At 46.2% G+C, this 16,644-nt stretch overlaps 2 protein-coding genes across 3 annotated transcripts in view; one reads left to right on the forward strand and one right to left on the reverse strand.

The window, feature by feature from the left end:
• The window catches only part of LOC309550702 (uncharacterized protein), a 975,511-nt gene that overhangs the window by 771,173 nt on the left and 187,694 nt on the right, over positions 1-16,644 (reverse strand). The window lies entirely within an intron of this gene.
• The window catches only part of LOC309550720 (uncharacterized protein), a 590,048-nt gene that overhangs the window by 525,896 nt on the left and 47,508 nt on the right, over positions 1-16,644 (forward strand). The window lies entirely within an intron of this gene.

Raw genomic sequence — 16,644 nt, forward strand, 5'->3', positions numbered from 1 at the left:
ACATAGTCCTATATTTTGTATCCCGTATAATAAGCTGTACATGACATAAGCCTTATTTCTTTTGTACTCATTTTCTACCAGCTGGACATTTTATATCTGATGATTTGATTGGAGCACAGACTTTTACATGTTGATAATAATGTGAAAAAAATCCTCATACTTTGCAACCTTGAACAGAAAGTGATATTGAGGGAGGAGTCAATACCCGAATGATGGTGGTCTTCAGGATCAGTCCAGTCTTCATCTTGGTTGTTCTCCCCCATCCTCCCTTTATGACCTATGAGTCATGTTATTCATGACTAAATCATGGACTAAATAAGAAAATGCAGGACTTCTTGTGGAGAGATGTCCCGAACTATTCGCCGGTGAACAGTTCCCGGCGAACATCGCTTGTTCGAATTCGCCGCGGCGGGGGAACATATGCGATGTTCAGTCCGCCCCCTATACATCATCATTGAGCAAACTTTGACCCTGTACCTCACAGTCAGCAGACACATTACAGCCAATCAGCATACCCTCCCTCCCAGACCCTCCTACCTCCTATAAAAAATCTTAGATTCATTCTGAAGCTGCAGTGTTAGTTAGAGCAGGGAGAGTGCTGCTGCTGCTGAATTAATAGGGAAATTGTTAGCTAGGCCTGTGTTCTGTGTCCACTCCTGCTGTAAGGACAGCGTCCTGAAAGCACCCCAAAAAGCCCTTTTTAGGGCTGGTACATCAGTGTGCTTTTTTTTATTTATATATATATATTGTGGCAGGGCACATGGATCCGTGGTCGACGGAAGATACGTGTCACCGAGGTTCCTGGCCTCGGTGAGATAAGAGCCGGTAATTCTGTGTCAGCAGCAGCTAGTGCTGTTTGACATTTTTCTATTTTAGTGTGGCTGCAAAGCCGAATCCGGGCCGGCTCTTATTGGGAGAAGTTAAGGTATGGGTGGGTGGCTGCTTCCCACGCTCCAGGCCAGGTCTTGCCTGGGGTTTATAACAGGTGATTGAGAATTATCTCCATGCACCAGAAGGCTGTGGAAGTGAGTGCTGAGGCTGGAAAAGTTACAAGCAGGTGAACTGATCCGTTGCTGTGTGTGAACAGCACCAAAGAGACACAGGTGACATGGCAGGATGAGATGAGGGGGTGAGGACGTACGTTCCTTGAGCTCCTGAGCTCCTCCGTGAGAACCGCCAGGTGTTTGGCTCGCTCTGTCCGCCAGCTAATTGATTGCTAATTGCTGCCTGACCAACGTGCACAGCAGAGAGCGAGCCGGGATACTGCCAGACAATCAAGCCGCATCGAGCGGAGCTACACTGACCCGCGGCACCGCCACACAAGCAGGGGCTACAGAGGCTGCTTTGGGCAGTGGTACCGCCGCACAGAGCGGGGCTACACTGAGCCGAGGTACCGCCGCACCGAGCAAAGGATTGCACTGAGCAGAATACCGCTGGATCACCGGACTATCACCGGACTATCACCGGACTATCGGTCTATTAAGCCGCGCTGTACGGCTCTATACCGAGTCGCTAAGCCGCCGTGCGGAGGAGCGGAGGATTGTCGGGCAGATCTCCCGACTAGACTTCTGCTCTTCTGCCTCTGGGCTGCCTGAGTGGGGCTGAGCCGAGCCAAGCTATTGCCATTGGAGTGGAGTGGAGCCGAACCAAGCCGTAGAGCTGCCAATACTGTTATGACCCTAAGCCACCAGGTTGAGCAGAGTGTACAGTGCTTAGTGCTCAGTGGGTCAGTGCGCACAGTGTCAAGCACAGTGTCAAAGCAGTGACAAAGCAGAGACTAAGGGTGACTGAGACTGAGACTTTAGTTAAGAACTGCCAGGTTGTTTGCCTGCTCACTTTGCCTGCTAGCTAGCCTGCTTGTTAGTGACTGTGCATCGCAGCATCCGAGGCGGGATAGCGCTGAAGTATCAAGTCGCTGAACCGCTAAACCAAGCTGAACTGAATTCAGTCGCTAAGCCGCCAAGCCACTAAGCCGCAGAATTGTATTGAGAATTGCCGTACGGATTGATCGCTGACCTGCGGATCTGTTGAGCAGCTGTGCCGCCGAGCCATTGGGTTTTTTTTTTTTTTGGGTTTGGGGTTCTTTGTGTCCCCTGACCTTACACATCTACCTTAGAGCAACCTGGACTGCTTGTGCATCTGAGCCGCAGGGTCTGTTGGGTGTGGATCTGGTTGTTGTGCCGCCTGTCAGCTATGGGGAGAAGGACTTTGAGAACAACACAACCACAAAAGAAGCCGACCACCGGCTCTATAAAAAAGTATCTGGCAGTGGAGACCGAGGAGCTGCTGGAAGCAGGGGGTTCGGACCATACGCCGGGTGCCCGCTCCGGCCCTCCCCAGAGCCCGTCAGCTTCCCATAGATCGCCAGCCTCATCCTGGTGCTCGGACGGGACGGATGTCTCCCCGAGCCGATCTACAGTAGCTGCGCTTGTAAGCGGTCTTCCTACAAAGGCGGACTTAGCCTCTATGTTGAGGGGTTTGGAAAAATCAATTAAAAAAGAGGTATCCTCAGTCCGGGCGGACCTGAATCAGGTATTAACCCGGGTTGAGGAGTCCGAGCATAGATTAGATTCACATGCTGTTGCAATCCAAGAACTCCAAGCTATCTCCAAACGTCAAGCATTAGCACATAGGATGGCCCTGTATAAAATTGAGGACCAGGAAAATCGGAGCAGGCGTAATAATATCCGAATCCGAGGTCTGCCTGAAGCCATCAAGGACCCAGATCTGCTCCCTACGATAAGTGGCATTTTCAACAAGCTGCTCGGCCTCCCTGTTGACAAGTTAATGAGGATTGATAGAGCCCATAGGGCCTTTCGCCCCCGCAGCCTGCAGACAGAGACCCCAAGAGATATCATATGCAGGATCCATCACTATCCTGAGAAGGAGCGTATAATGCTTAGAGCTCGGGAAGCCCAAAACCTGGACTTTGATGGGGCACCTTTGTCGCTTTATCCTGACTTGGCTAGGGAGACCTTGGAGCGCCGCAGGGTATTAAAGCCCCTCACAGAAAAGCTGAGAGCGACCGCCATAACATACCGGTGGGGCTTTCCCTCCTGTCTAATTGCATCTAGAGAAGGACGCACTGCAACTTTGCGATTCCCCGAAGATCTGGAGGGCTTTTGCACGGCTCTTAATATACCAATACCTGACCTCCCGGGCTGGCAAGATGAAGCTTTCCCGGCTCCAGCCTCATCTGTAGATGCTGCCTGGCAGAAGACGTCTAAATTGCAGAAACCACGGAAATCTCCCTCTGACAAGCCCACTTGATTATTACTTGAATATTGGCAAGCTTTCCTGGATCCAACCCCATCTGTAGAGGCTACCTGGCAGAAGACGCCTAAACCACAGAAACCACGGAAATCTCCCTCTGACAAATCCATTTGAATATTACTTGAATATTAGTAATTATAATATTGCACTACTTTTGGACTTGGCCCCCTCCTTTTTTTTTTTTTTTTTTTTTTTTTTTTTTTTTTTTTTGGAACTGATTGACTGACTGATAGGTTGGACTGGTCCTTTAAGGCCCTATGGTTATTTTTTGGCCCCTTATGTTTCGGTTTAGACGAACAGAGGTCAACCATAGCGTTTTTTTTTTTTTTTTTTTTTTTTTTTTTTTTTTTTTTGGGGCTATTTTGAAGATACAGAGAGAGAAAAAGTGATAATTTGATAAATTTTGCAGCTACCTGGCGAAGTCCCGCGGAGGGGCTCCGGATTTTTCAGGGTTATTATCTCTGACTGGTTCTGCCTTGACCCCCCTCTCGCTGCTCACCCCTCCCAAACTCTTGAGCGGAGCTCGGCTTTCCCTCACCTGCGTCTCCCGCCAGGTAGCGGGTCTCCAGGTGGGACCGCGGCTGAGGGATCACCGTTTTTCCGCTCTTTGGTGAGTGTTCCTCACCGACATACTGTCGCTATGGCGACAACCTTTTTCCTTCTATTCCCTGTTGTTTTTTTTTTTTTTTTTTTTTTTTTTTTTTTTTTTTTTTTTTTTTTTTTTTTTTTTTTTTTTACTGTTCCTTTCCCCCCTTGGTGTACACCAGTCTATATGTGGATATTGGTATATATCCGGTTTAGATTTCAATGTCAAAAGTGACATATTTATCCTATAATATAAGGGGGCTTCATACTCCAGCTAAACGGCATTGTCTATATAGGGAACTGAATGCGCTGAAAGGAGAAGTAGTGTTCCTGCAGGAGACTCATATTACCCACACTTCAAATCTTAAATTGACCACTCCCACGTACCCTACTTGGTACTATAGCCTTTCGGATATTCGTAACTCCAAGGGAGTCGCCATAGGGTTCCGTAAAGGCTCACCCTTTAAACTCATACAAATGGTAGCTGATAGATTTGGGCGTTATTTGTTCCTGAAGGGCACCCTGGGTAGCACTGTTGTTTCTTTTGCAAATGTTTATGCCCCTAATCAAGATCAAGTGTCTTATTTAACGACCACCCTGCGTAGGTTCCATGAATTTGCTGACGGAATATCAGTGGTGGCAGGCGATTTCAACGTCACTATGGACCCCCTGCTGGATACCTCCTCTGGTAAGTCTTATATCTCATATAAACGGTTAAACTATTTGCGTACACAATTGCATGAATTTCAATTAATAGATGCTTGGCGTGTTTTCCACCCTTCAGATAGGGATTACTCGTATTTTTCCAAAACACATAATTCATATTCAAGACTTGACTATTTCTTGGTGGACCATTTCCACCTCGAACTAGTTGACTCTGTCACTATTGCTTCATCTTCTATTTCGGATCATTCCCCTATTTGTCTGACTTTGAAGATTCCTTCTCTCCTTTATAAAAAATCCACATGGAAGTTAAACGATTCCCTAATTCTGAGCCCCCCGGACAAACAAAATATAGGTAAAGAACTAGATAATTTTTTTGTTGACAACTCCTTGCCGGAGGTCAATACTGCTGTTCGCTGGGAGGCCCATAAAGCCTATATTAGGGGTAAACTAATAGAATTAGGAGCAAGGAAGAAGAAAGAGCGCGTATCATGTCAAAGAACTCTTGTTGCTGAAATACAGGTTCTTGAACGCTCTCATAAGGCCTCCCTTGCTGTCTCTACCCTACAGTTACTGACTAAAAAACGGGAGGAGCTTAAGGCCCTATTTCATGCACAAAACAAGGCCATATATCGCAAGGTGTCCCAAAGGATATACGAATGGGGTGATAAACCTGGCCGACACCTGGCACGGTCTTTGCAACAACAAAAAGTAGCCTCCTATATTCCTAAAATCAAGCGACACGATGACTCTTTGGCGCACGATTCCACCTCTATCGCGGCCGAATTTCATAAATTCTATTTAAATCTCTATTCTGTCCCGAAAGCTATCTCGGATCCAGAAAAGCGTAGATCATTGATGTCAGAATATCTTGCTAGTGCCAATCTCTCTTCTATCCCACCAGAGAAAGTTAATTCTCTGGAGGATGAAATTTCGGTGGAAGAACTCAGAGCCGCTTTAATCTCTACCCCAATGGGGAAGGCCCCGGGCCCTGACGGCTTTTCGGCCTTTTACTATAAACAATACACCGAAACCTTGCTCCCTCACCTGGCCTCCTATGCTAACTCTATTCTGGAAGACTCTTCTTTGCGTCCGGAGACTTTGCATGCATATGTTACGTTAATCCCGAAAGAGGGTAAAGACCCCTCTTTATGTTCTAGCTATCGTCCCATTTCTTTGTTAAATGTCGATGTTAAACTATATGCCAAGGTAATCGCCAACAGATTGCTCCCCTTTTTACCCGCTAGTATCGCTAACAGTCAAACTGGTTTCATTCCTGGTCGTGAGGTGAGGGACAATGTGTCACGCACAATTTCACTTTTATCTTTTGTTCGCCGGCGCTCCCAGCCCACCCTGTTGCTTTCCACGGATGCTGAAAAAGCGTTCGACAGGGTGGACTGGGAGTTCCTGATGGCGACACTACAGGCGTTTGGTCTAGGCCCCCGCCTGTGTCGTTTGATTAATGCGTTATATAAATCCCCTACTGCTCAGATTAAGATTAACGGTATCCTTAGCGAATCAATCAAGCTCTCTAATGGGACCAGACAGGGCTGCCCGCTCTCCCCTATACTTTTTGTTTTATCCTTGGAACCTTTTCTGGCTAGAATTCAAGCAAACCCCTCGATTCACGGTATCACGGTCGGGTCTATGTCACAGAAATACGCGGCTTATGCGGACGATGTTCTTTTTTATGTACAACAACCCATGATATCTCTGCCTAATCTCCTTTCTGAATTTGATAGATATAGTGCTTTGTCTAATTTTAAAATCAATTTAACGAAGTCGGAAATCTTAAACGTTACAATTGCCCCGGCAATGGCACATGATATCAGCCCAGCATTTCCCTTTATATGGCAACCTTATTCTTTTAAATACTTAGGGGTACATATTACTGCCCAGGTGGAGGATCTAGCACGAGCAAATTATATTCCTTTACTTAACACAATTAGAGCTAACTTTGCGAATTGGCATCATTTAGCCACCTCTTGGATGGGGAGGGTGAATGTTGTCAAGATGAATGTGCTGCCCAGGGTGCTCTTCATGTTTCAAATGCTTCCGTTTAACATACCCGTCAATTTGGTGAGGACCTTAAATTCTTTGGTTAGAGCATATGTTTGGCGCCGCTCACAGCCTCGGCTTGCGCTCTCGCTACTTTCGCGGGGCAAAAGCCGGGGGGGGTTGGCGGTGCCGGACTTCGGGAGATATCTGAATGCCATCTCCCTGGTTCGGATAGCCGATTGGAAATTTCATACAGAGGAAAAGCTCTGGGTACAGCTGGAGCAGAAGCTGGCAAATACATCATTATATACTCAACTTTGGATACCGCCGGAGACTAGAAATCTTGCTGACACTATTTCGCCTTTAACCAGTTCGGTTTTCCGCGTCTGGGATCGGCTTCATAGGCTCCATAAAATTTCATACAACTCACCGCTTATGCCGATTTTAGGCCATAGCCTTTTCCCGCCTGGTTATAAAGATCACTGTTTCTCCCAGTGGCTACCACAGGCCAATGCTACGCTGCTGCATCATATAACGGGGACGGAAGGAATACTTCCATTCTCTAAAATATGCCAGGCCTCTCCAAAGACATTTATGGATTGTTGGAAATACCACCAACTCCAGCAATTTGTAAAAAAACTGCCTTACCCCTTACGCAACATACACTCCCTGAACCCGATTGAACAAATCCTAGCACGCCCTGAATCAGGTAAAGGTTTATTATCAAAGTTTTATAAGGCATTGGACGCACTAAGCCCCAACTCCACCCCACATTTTTTGAAACAGTGGCAACTAGATTTTAAATGTACTTTTTCGCCGACACAGGAGGAGGTTATTCTTCAATTGTCTCATAGTTCAGGAACATCGGCGCGGACAGCAGAAGCCAATTATAAGTTTCTCACTAGATGGCACTACTCCCCCGTTAAGCTACAGAGGATGACACCATCTCTCTCGGCTGCCTGTTGGAGAGGCTGTGGGCTTAGAGCTACGCACGCACATATATGGTGGTTCTGCCCAGCAATCCGACCCTTTTGGACTAGCGTACTATCTTTAATTGAAGAGATTCAGGGTTTACCTATTGCTAGGGATCCGTTGTCTGTCTTATTCCATGACACTAAACTTCCTCCGGCCCAGTATCAAAAGTCTATTACCCCTCACCTTTTAAATGCAGCCAAAGCATTAATCCCAAAATATTGGAAACAGTCTACAGTCCCCTCGATACCTCAATGGTTGCGGGCAGTCGACCGTACTTACTACCTGGAAGACATGACATTGGATCTTCGTGGTCAGGCATCTCTGGCACGTAAGATTTGGTCATGTTGGTTAACATTTACCCACACTAACATATACGCTTCATATATGGCTGAGGCCTCTCTAGGTTAGAACGTCAAGACTGGTGAAACACCAAGGGACCCCCTTCCTTTTTTTTTTTTTTTTTTTTTTTCCCCTCCCCAGTTTTCTTTTTTCCATCTTTCTCCTCTCTTTTCTTTCTCTCCTCTCTTTAGTGGAGAGCCCCGCTTAAACAAATGGACTAAAATGCTTAACAATCCCAGAAATATTGATTTTTGTAGGTATATTAAACCGTATGTTTTCTGCATTGGTTCTAGTTATGACGAGCGGGGACTGCCTAACTGTATATAATCTGGGGAGACCCCCCTTTTTCTTTTCTTTTTTTTCATGCTTGTATAATCTGTATAAAACTCAATAAAAAACATATTAAAAAGAATGGACTTGTTGCTGTGTTTAAACCTGCCTTAAAAGACTGTCGTTTTCCTTTTTGTTGGGTGTGAGTTAACACCAAGAAAGACTGTTACTTTTGTGTTCCTGAAGTGTAAATAAAACACTCCTGATTTACTTGAAGAACCATCTGTTTTTCCTCTATACTGCACCCGCAAATCCTACCTACAGGCGCAAATCCCCAAATTTTATATATATATATATATTTTGCAGTTGCCTGCCCGCCGTGTGTGAGAGGCCACAGACTGTACTGTGTGCACACCACTCATATCGGGTGTCACAGTACCTTGCAGTTAAAAAAATCATTTATTTTTTCCTCTGTCATATAATTGAAGTTGCCTGCCAGTGAGTGTCAGGCCCACAGACTGTACTGTGCCCACTGCCCACCACTCATATACGGTGGCACAGCACCTTGCAGATAAAAAAAATACAGTAAAACCTTGGTTTGAGAGTAACTTGGTTTGAGAGCGCTTTGCAAGACAAGCACATTTTTAAAATAAATTTTGACTTGATATACAAGCGATGTCTTGATATACAAGTAGCGTCATGTATAAAAAAGAAGAGAGGAGCCTCTAAAGTATAGCAATATGGTTACATTTAATGAAGGTTCAATATTTAGCAACTCACATGGTTGATGATTAAAAGAGGCACATCTAAGTATGCAGGCATCTGGAGTAAAGCTGTCCACATAGATCATCCCCTGCACTGCCATCTTCATCATCTCTTTCCCGCTGCACTCCACGAGTGATTCAAAGCCTCACTTTCAGATCACTCTACTGCAGGCTATTCTTCCCGGTCACGATTGCAGACTGACAGTGGTGAGAGCCGGTGGTTCAGAAGATGGTCTATGACTGTGGACAGATTTACCCCGGATGCCTGCATACTTAGGTGTGCCTATTTTAATCATCAACCATGTGAGTTGCTAAATGTTGAACCTTCATTAAATGTAACCATATTGCTACACTTAGAGGCGCTTCTCATCTCTCTTATATTCTTTAGCTCTGCTAGATTTAGCTTCCAATCCCCTTGGGAAGGCTGCATATTGTGGATGGACATTTTATGGTTACACAACTTATCACATTGCTATAATATTTGTATATAGACTATAAACCGAAGGACTTGTGGAACGAATCATCTGAGTTTCTATTATTTCTTATGGGGAAATTCGCTTTGGTATAAGAGTGCTTTGGATTACAAGCATGCTTCCAGAACGAATTATGCTCGCAATCCAAGGTTTAACTGTATATATTTTTTCCTCTGTCATATAATTGCAGTTGCCTGCCAGTGAGTGTCAGGTCCACAGACTGTACTGTACCCACACTCATATAGGGTGGCACAGCACCTTGCTAATCTAAAAAAAAATGACAGGCAGAGGCAGGCCACCCCACAGGGGCCGTTGTGGTCGTGGTGCTGTGATTTCCTTTGGCCCTAGAATAATGCCCAGTGTTCAGAAGCCATGTACCCTGAACTCGAAAAATTCTGAGGACATAGTTGACTGGCTTACACAGGACACCCAATCTTCTACAGCTTCCGCTCGGAACCTTGATGCACCATCCTCCTCCAGCTCAGCTTCGGGCACCTCTCACCACTCGCCCGCCCGCCGGCACCACCAACACTAGCACCACAGCCGCTTTACTTGATCTGTCAGAGGAGTTATTTACACATCAGTTGGAAGAAATGAGTGATGCACAACCATTAGTGCCAGAGGATGTAGATAACGGGGATATGTCTCAGTCAGGCAGCATTATACACATGGATGTACGTTGTGATGATGATGATGATGTTGTACCTGCTGCTGCTGCCTTTGCTGAGTTGTCAAATACAAGTGAAGCGGCTGATGATGACGATGTGTCCGTGGATGTCACGTGGGTGCCTGCTCGAAGAAAAGAACAGGGGGAAAGGTCAGATGGGGAGACAGGAGGAGGAGACGAGTTGGAAGCAGGCGGAGGTCATCGCAAGGAGCTAGTGGCACAGTCAGACAGCATGTATCGGCACCCGGGGTCAGCCAGACAGCATGCCAATCAATGCAAGCTGTTGCCACCACCAGAATGCCGTCATTGCAAAGCTCAGCAGTGTGGCATTTTTTTTGTGTGTCTGCCTCTGATAACAGCAATGCCGTTTGCAACCTGTGCCAAAAGAAACTGAGTCGTGGGAAGTCCAACACCCACCTAGGTACAACTGCTTTGCGAAGGCACTTGATCTCACATCGCAAACGCCTATGGGATCAATACTTGATGAGTACAAGCAGCACACAAACTCAAAGCCACCATCCTCCTCCTGGTCCAGCATCTTCAGCCACGTCAACCACTGCTGTCCTCCTTGCCCCCTATCAACAACCCGCCACTCCGCCTCTCACCTTCAGCAGTTCCTGCTCATCTGCCCACAGTCAGGTGTCTGTCAAGGAAATGTTTGAGCGTAAGAAGCCAATGTCACAGAGTCACCCCCTTACCCGGCGTCTGACAGCTGGCTTGTCGGAACTCTTAGCCCGCCAGCTTTTACCATACAAGCTGGTGGAGTCTGAGGCCTTCAAAAAATTTGTAGCTATTGGGACACCGCAGTGGAAGGTGCCGAAATTTTTTTTCACAAAAGGCAATCCCCAACCTGTACTCCAATGTGGAAAAGGAAGTCATGTCATGTCTGGCACACAGTGTTGGGGCAAGGGTCCATCTGACCACTGATACCTGGTCTGCAAAGCACGGTCAGGGCAGGTATATCACTTACACTGCGCATTGGGTAAACCTGCTGGCGGCTGCCAAGCATGGTATGCGTGGCTCTGCAGAGGAGTTGGTGACACCGCCACGACTTGCAGGCAGGCATGCTGCCACCTCCTCTACTCCTCCTACTCCATCCTCTTCGCTAACCTTCTTGGCTGAGTCCTCTTCTGCTGTTGCGTCTTGCTCCACACCAACTGCACCCCCCCAGCTCCCCAGGGGCTATTCCACATGCCGGATACGACAGTGTCACGCCGTCTTGGGGTTGACTTGCCTGAAAGCAGAGAGTCACACCAGACCCGCACTCCTGTATGCCCTGAACGCACAGGTGGATCAGTGGCTGACCCCGCATCAACTGGAGATCGGCAAAGTGGTGTGTGACAACGGAAGCAATTTGTTGGCGGCATTGAATTTGGGCAAGTTGACACATGTGCCGTGCATGGCACATGTGTTGAATCTGATTGCACAACGCTTTGTGCATAAGTACCCAGGCTTACAGGACGTCCTCAAGCAGGCCAGGAAGGTGTGTGGCCATTTCAGGCGTTCCTACACGGCCATGGCGCACTTTTCCGATATTCAGCAGGGAAACAACATGCCAGTGAGGCGCTTGATTTGCGACAGCTCGACACGTTTGAATTCAACACTCCTAATGTTCGACCGCCTGCTCCAACAAGAAAAAGCAGTCAACGAGTATTTGTATGACCGGGGTGCTAGGACAGCCTCTGCGGAGATGGGTATTTTTTTGCCACGTTACTGGATGCTCATGCGCAATGCCTGTAGGCTCATGCGTCCTTTTGAGGAGGTGACAAACCTAGTCAGTCGCACCGAAGGCGACATCATCCCATTTGTTTTCTTCCTGGAGCATGCCCTGCGAAGAGTGCTGGATCAGGCCGTAGATGAGCGCGAAGAGGAAGAGTTGTGGTCACCATCATTACCAGAAACAGCCTTATCATCGCTTGCTGGACCTGCGGTAACGCTGGAAGAGGAGTCTGAGGAAGAGGAGTCAGAGGAGGAATGTGGCTTTGAGGAGGAGGAACACTAACCACAGCAGGCATCCCAGGGTGCTCATTGTCACCTATCTGGTACCTGTGGTGTTGTATGTGGCTGGGGGGAAGAACAGACCTTCAGTGAGATCAGTGAGGACGAGGATTTGGACATGAGTAGCTTGGCATCCAACCTTGTGCAAATGGGGTCTTTCATGCTGTCATGCCTGTTGAGAGACCCTCATATAAAAAGGCTGAAGGAGAACGACCTGTACTGGGTGGCCACGCTACTAGACCCCCGGTATAAGCAGAAAGTGTCTGAAATGTTACCGAATTACCGGCAGTTGGAAAGGATGCAGCAGTTCCAAAATTAGTTAAAAAATATGCTTTACACAGCATAAAAGGGTGATGTCACAGCACAACGGGAATCTAACAGGGGAAGAGGTGAAAGTAATCCTCCTCCTACCACGACCATGCCGGCAAGGACAGGCCACTTTACAGACGTGTTGTTGATGGAGGACATGTGGAGCCCTTCGGGGTCCACCCTCAGAGAACAACTCGACCGACAGGTAGCAGACTACCTTGCATTAACTGCAGATATCGACACTCTGAGGAGCGATGAACCCCTTGACTACTGGGTGTGCAGGCTTGACCTGTGGCCTGAGCTATCCCAATTTGCGATAGAACATCTGGCCTGCCCCGCTTCAAGTGTCCTGTCAGAAAGAACCTTCAGCACAGCAGGAGGTATTGTCATTGAGAAGAGAAGTCGCCTAGGTCAAAAAATTCTAGATTACCTTACCTTTATTAAGATGAATGAGGCATGGATCCTGAAGGGACTGACAGTGGGGGATGCATTTGACTAAAAAGGCCTGATGAGATGCCTTGGGCTAAAAATGGTCCACACGCTGCTGTATTTAATCTCTGCATGCCGGATGACTTACATGACTTCTCCGCCACCAACTAGGGTTCAAGCCGCAATGTTTTAGTGCACTTTCTGCCTGGAAAACATTGATTTTTCCGGCCGCTGCTACAATACCTCCTTTTTCAGGCATGTGTACATGCCTAATTTTTCTTGCCTCTGGTGCTACACTGTGGCTGCAAAAACAAAACACAAAAAAAAAGGCACATGCATGTGTCAATTCCCCTTCATGATCGTTACCTTGTTGTAGTGAAGGGGCTTGCGTATCACAATGAGGCAATCACCTCTAGGAGTGTGTTGGCAATGTTGGCACACCCCAGATGATCAGGTCGTTGCTTCATTGTGAACAGACCAAAAGCGATCGGCTGGATAATTTTTCATAGAAAAAACATTAATTTTCTTTATGATCATCCTAGGTGATCATTAAAGCCTACTAGGCCAACAATGGGCCCACACTGCAGAATAATTGTTTTCTGGGTCACTTAATTGTCACTGAACTACCTCAGCATGACCATAGGCTTTGAAAAACTGCCAGTGCCTGCAATCTCCCAAACGTGCGCATCAGCACAGTCATCACTACACCAAGATTGACGCATAGAGGAATAAAATTTATGTCATGAGTGTGTCAACTATTGACAACTCTTTGTGGTTGTCTAAAATCTATTCGATACACGTCCCCTTATAGGGGACGTAACAGGGATTAAACTGATAAGAATAGTACCACTTAACACACCACTGATATAGGATGGCACAGTACATTGCACAGCGCACGCGCAGTGCCCCAAATTGGAAGTAAGAGGACAGACCAACCATCTTTTTCCATCTCCCGGTTCCTAAAATCTATCTCATACACCGGCCACTGATAGGTAACAAAACAGAGATTAAACTGGTAAGAACAGATTTTTATAATTTAAAAAAAAAAAAGAGGACAGCCTCTGCGGAGCTGGGTATTTTTTGGCCGCTTTACTGAATGCTCATGCACAATGGCTGTAGGCTCATGCGTCCTTTTGCGGAGGTGACAAACCTGGTCAGTCAAACCCAAGGCAACATCATCGACCTCATCCCGTATGCGTTTTTTCTGGAGCGTGCCCTGCGAAGAGTGCTGGATCAGGCCGTAGATGAGCATGAAGAGGAAGAGTTGTGGTCCCCATCACCACCAGAAGCAGCCTTGTCGTTGTCGATTGCTGGACCTGTGGCAACGCAGAGAGAGGAGTCTGAAGAAGAGAAGTCAGAGGAGGAAGGTGGCTTTGAGGAGGTGGAAGACCAACCACAGCAGGTGCCCCAGGGGGCTTGTTGTCACCTTTCGGGGACCCTTGGTGTTGTATGTGGCTGGGTGGAGGAAGAGACCTTCAATGACATCAGTGAGGACAAGGAACGGGACATGGCTAGCTTGGTTTTCAACCTTGTGCAAATGGGGAGTTTGCGGTTGTGCAAATGGACTGATTGACTGTTAAACGGAGAGTTTGGTCTGTCAGCGTTTGGTCTGTCACTGTGAAGCGGGCGTAACCCTTACACTACCTGATCGATACAACATCATACCTGATTGTATACACACACTGGATGTTTTAAAGCACGTTATTCCAAACAATTTAGGAATGTTAGGTGATTTATGCCCTTTATGGGATAAAACCCGACTCTGCGTCAACTACGTAATTTTCCATGGGAGTTTTGCCATGGATCCCCCTCCGGCATGCCACAGTCCAGGTGTTAGTCCCCTTGAAACAACTTTTCCATCATTATTGTGGCCAGAAAGAGTCCCTGTGGGTTTTAAAATTTGCCTGCTTATTGAAGTCTATGGAGGTTCGCCCGGTTCGCCCGTTCGCGAACATTTGCGGAAGTTCCCGTTCGCGAACGGGAAAATTTTATGTTCATGACATCTCTATTCTTGTGTTGGGAAGATGGCAATGAGTGATAGAGGGGGTGGGGACACTCATCCTATAATCCCCTCATCACTGTCACTCCTATAAAAGACAGTTCTCGTTGTTTCCTCACTCTCTGACTAAGGTCCATGAATAAAGAAATGAACTGGTAGGAGATCAGAGGACCTATTTACTAGTTACCTTGAGGGTGGAATTGTAAGACCCTCAGAGACAAAGCTGCCTGATGTGGGCAGCGTCCTGGTTTAGGGGAACCAATCTGCTCATGTCAAGTAATAATCTTTTTATATTTTAGTAGATGGACAGGAGATGAGGAAAACCTCAGAGGATTGTCTCACTTTGTCTCCAGACTGTAAAGTAGAAGATGAGGACACCACACAGTATAGTCCAGGAGAAAACCCTGCTACCTGAAATTTCCATCCGGCACCACACAGTGCAGATAGACCATCGTATTCCTCTTATCCTGAGGAACCTCAGACTGTGAGGGACGGTGCACTCCTTCCTACAGGTAAGAGGTTTTCCTGTACTGAGTGTGGGAAGTGTTTCCATTCTAAATTCAAGCTTAATGAGCATAAAAGATCTCACACAGGTTAGAAGCCATATTTCTGTCCTGAGTGCGGAAAAGATTTTTCACAGAAGTCATGTCTTTACATACATCAAAGATTTCACAGGAGGGAGAAGAAGTATTCCTATTCTGAGTGTAGAAAATGTTTTGTACAAAGATCACATCTTGTCACACATCAAAGGGTTCACACGGGGGAAAAACTGCACTCCTGTTCTAAGTGTGCTTATCAGATGCTTTTCAGATAAGTCGTTTTATAACAGACATCAGAGACTGCACACAATTGAGAAACTGTATTCCTGTCCTGAGTGTGGGAAATGTTTTTCTTGTAAGTCCAGTCTTTCTATACATCAGAGATCTCACACGGGGGAGAAGCCATATTGCTGTCCTAAGTGCAGGAAATATTTTTCAAGGAAGTCCAATCTTTACACACACCAGAGAACTCATACGGGGGAGAAGCCATATTCTTGTCCTGAGTTTAGGAAATGTTTTCTAACAAAAACACATCACTCCAGCCATCAAAAATCTCACACAGGGGAGAAGCCTTATTCCTGTCCTGAGTGCAGGAATGTTTTTCACAAAAGTCTAATCTTTATGCCCATCAGAGATCTCACACTGGGGAGAAGCCATATTCCTGTCCTGAGTGCAGGAAATGCTTTTCATGGAGGTCCCATGTTTACAGACATCAGAGATCTCACACGGGGAAAAAGCCACTTTCCTGTCCTAAGTGAGGGAATTGTTCCTCACTGAAGTCCTGTCTGCCTGTACATCAGGGATCCCACACAACCCTTGAGGTGTATTAATGCCTTGAGTGCTGGAAATGTCTTCTATATGAATGTTGCCGGACATCACAGCTCTCATGTGGGGAAGAAGCACACCCTGATATACACCTCAGATATACTTCATGGCTGATCTTCTTCATGTAAGAAACACTTCATAAGGAGATCAGAGATCACCAAATACATGGATGAAGTTGTCAGAATATTTATACTGCTCTGAATATAACAGTGTCTATTTATGTAAATAAGCAAAGATCTGTAAGGTAGGAGAATCTCAACTTATTTCCACAAATCAATATGTAACAAGTTATTTTTAATCGATTAATTTATTTTTAAAAGCATATACCGATCTTAGTGAAAACAGTCTACAGTAGGGAATATATAAGAATATTTATTCACAAGACATGTATTCACAATAAATGATTAGACTTGAAGTGACACAAAAAGATAACTCTACATAAAATACAAACTTAAAACAATAAACGTAATGTGATATGTAGCTCAATGATGAAATTAAAAATAAAAGCAAGATTACCTTTTCCCCAGGTATAGTATAA

Source organism: Pelophylax lessonae (genome assembly GCF_965119305.1).
Source record: "Pelophylax lessonae genome assembly, chromosome: 3".
Classification (NCBI taxonomy): Eukaryota; Metazoa; Chordata; class Amphibia; order Anura; family Ranidae; genus Pelophylax; species Pelophylax lessonae.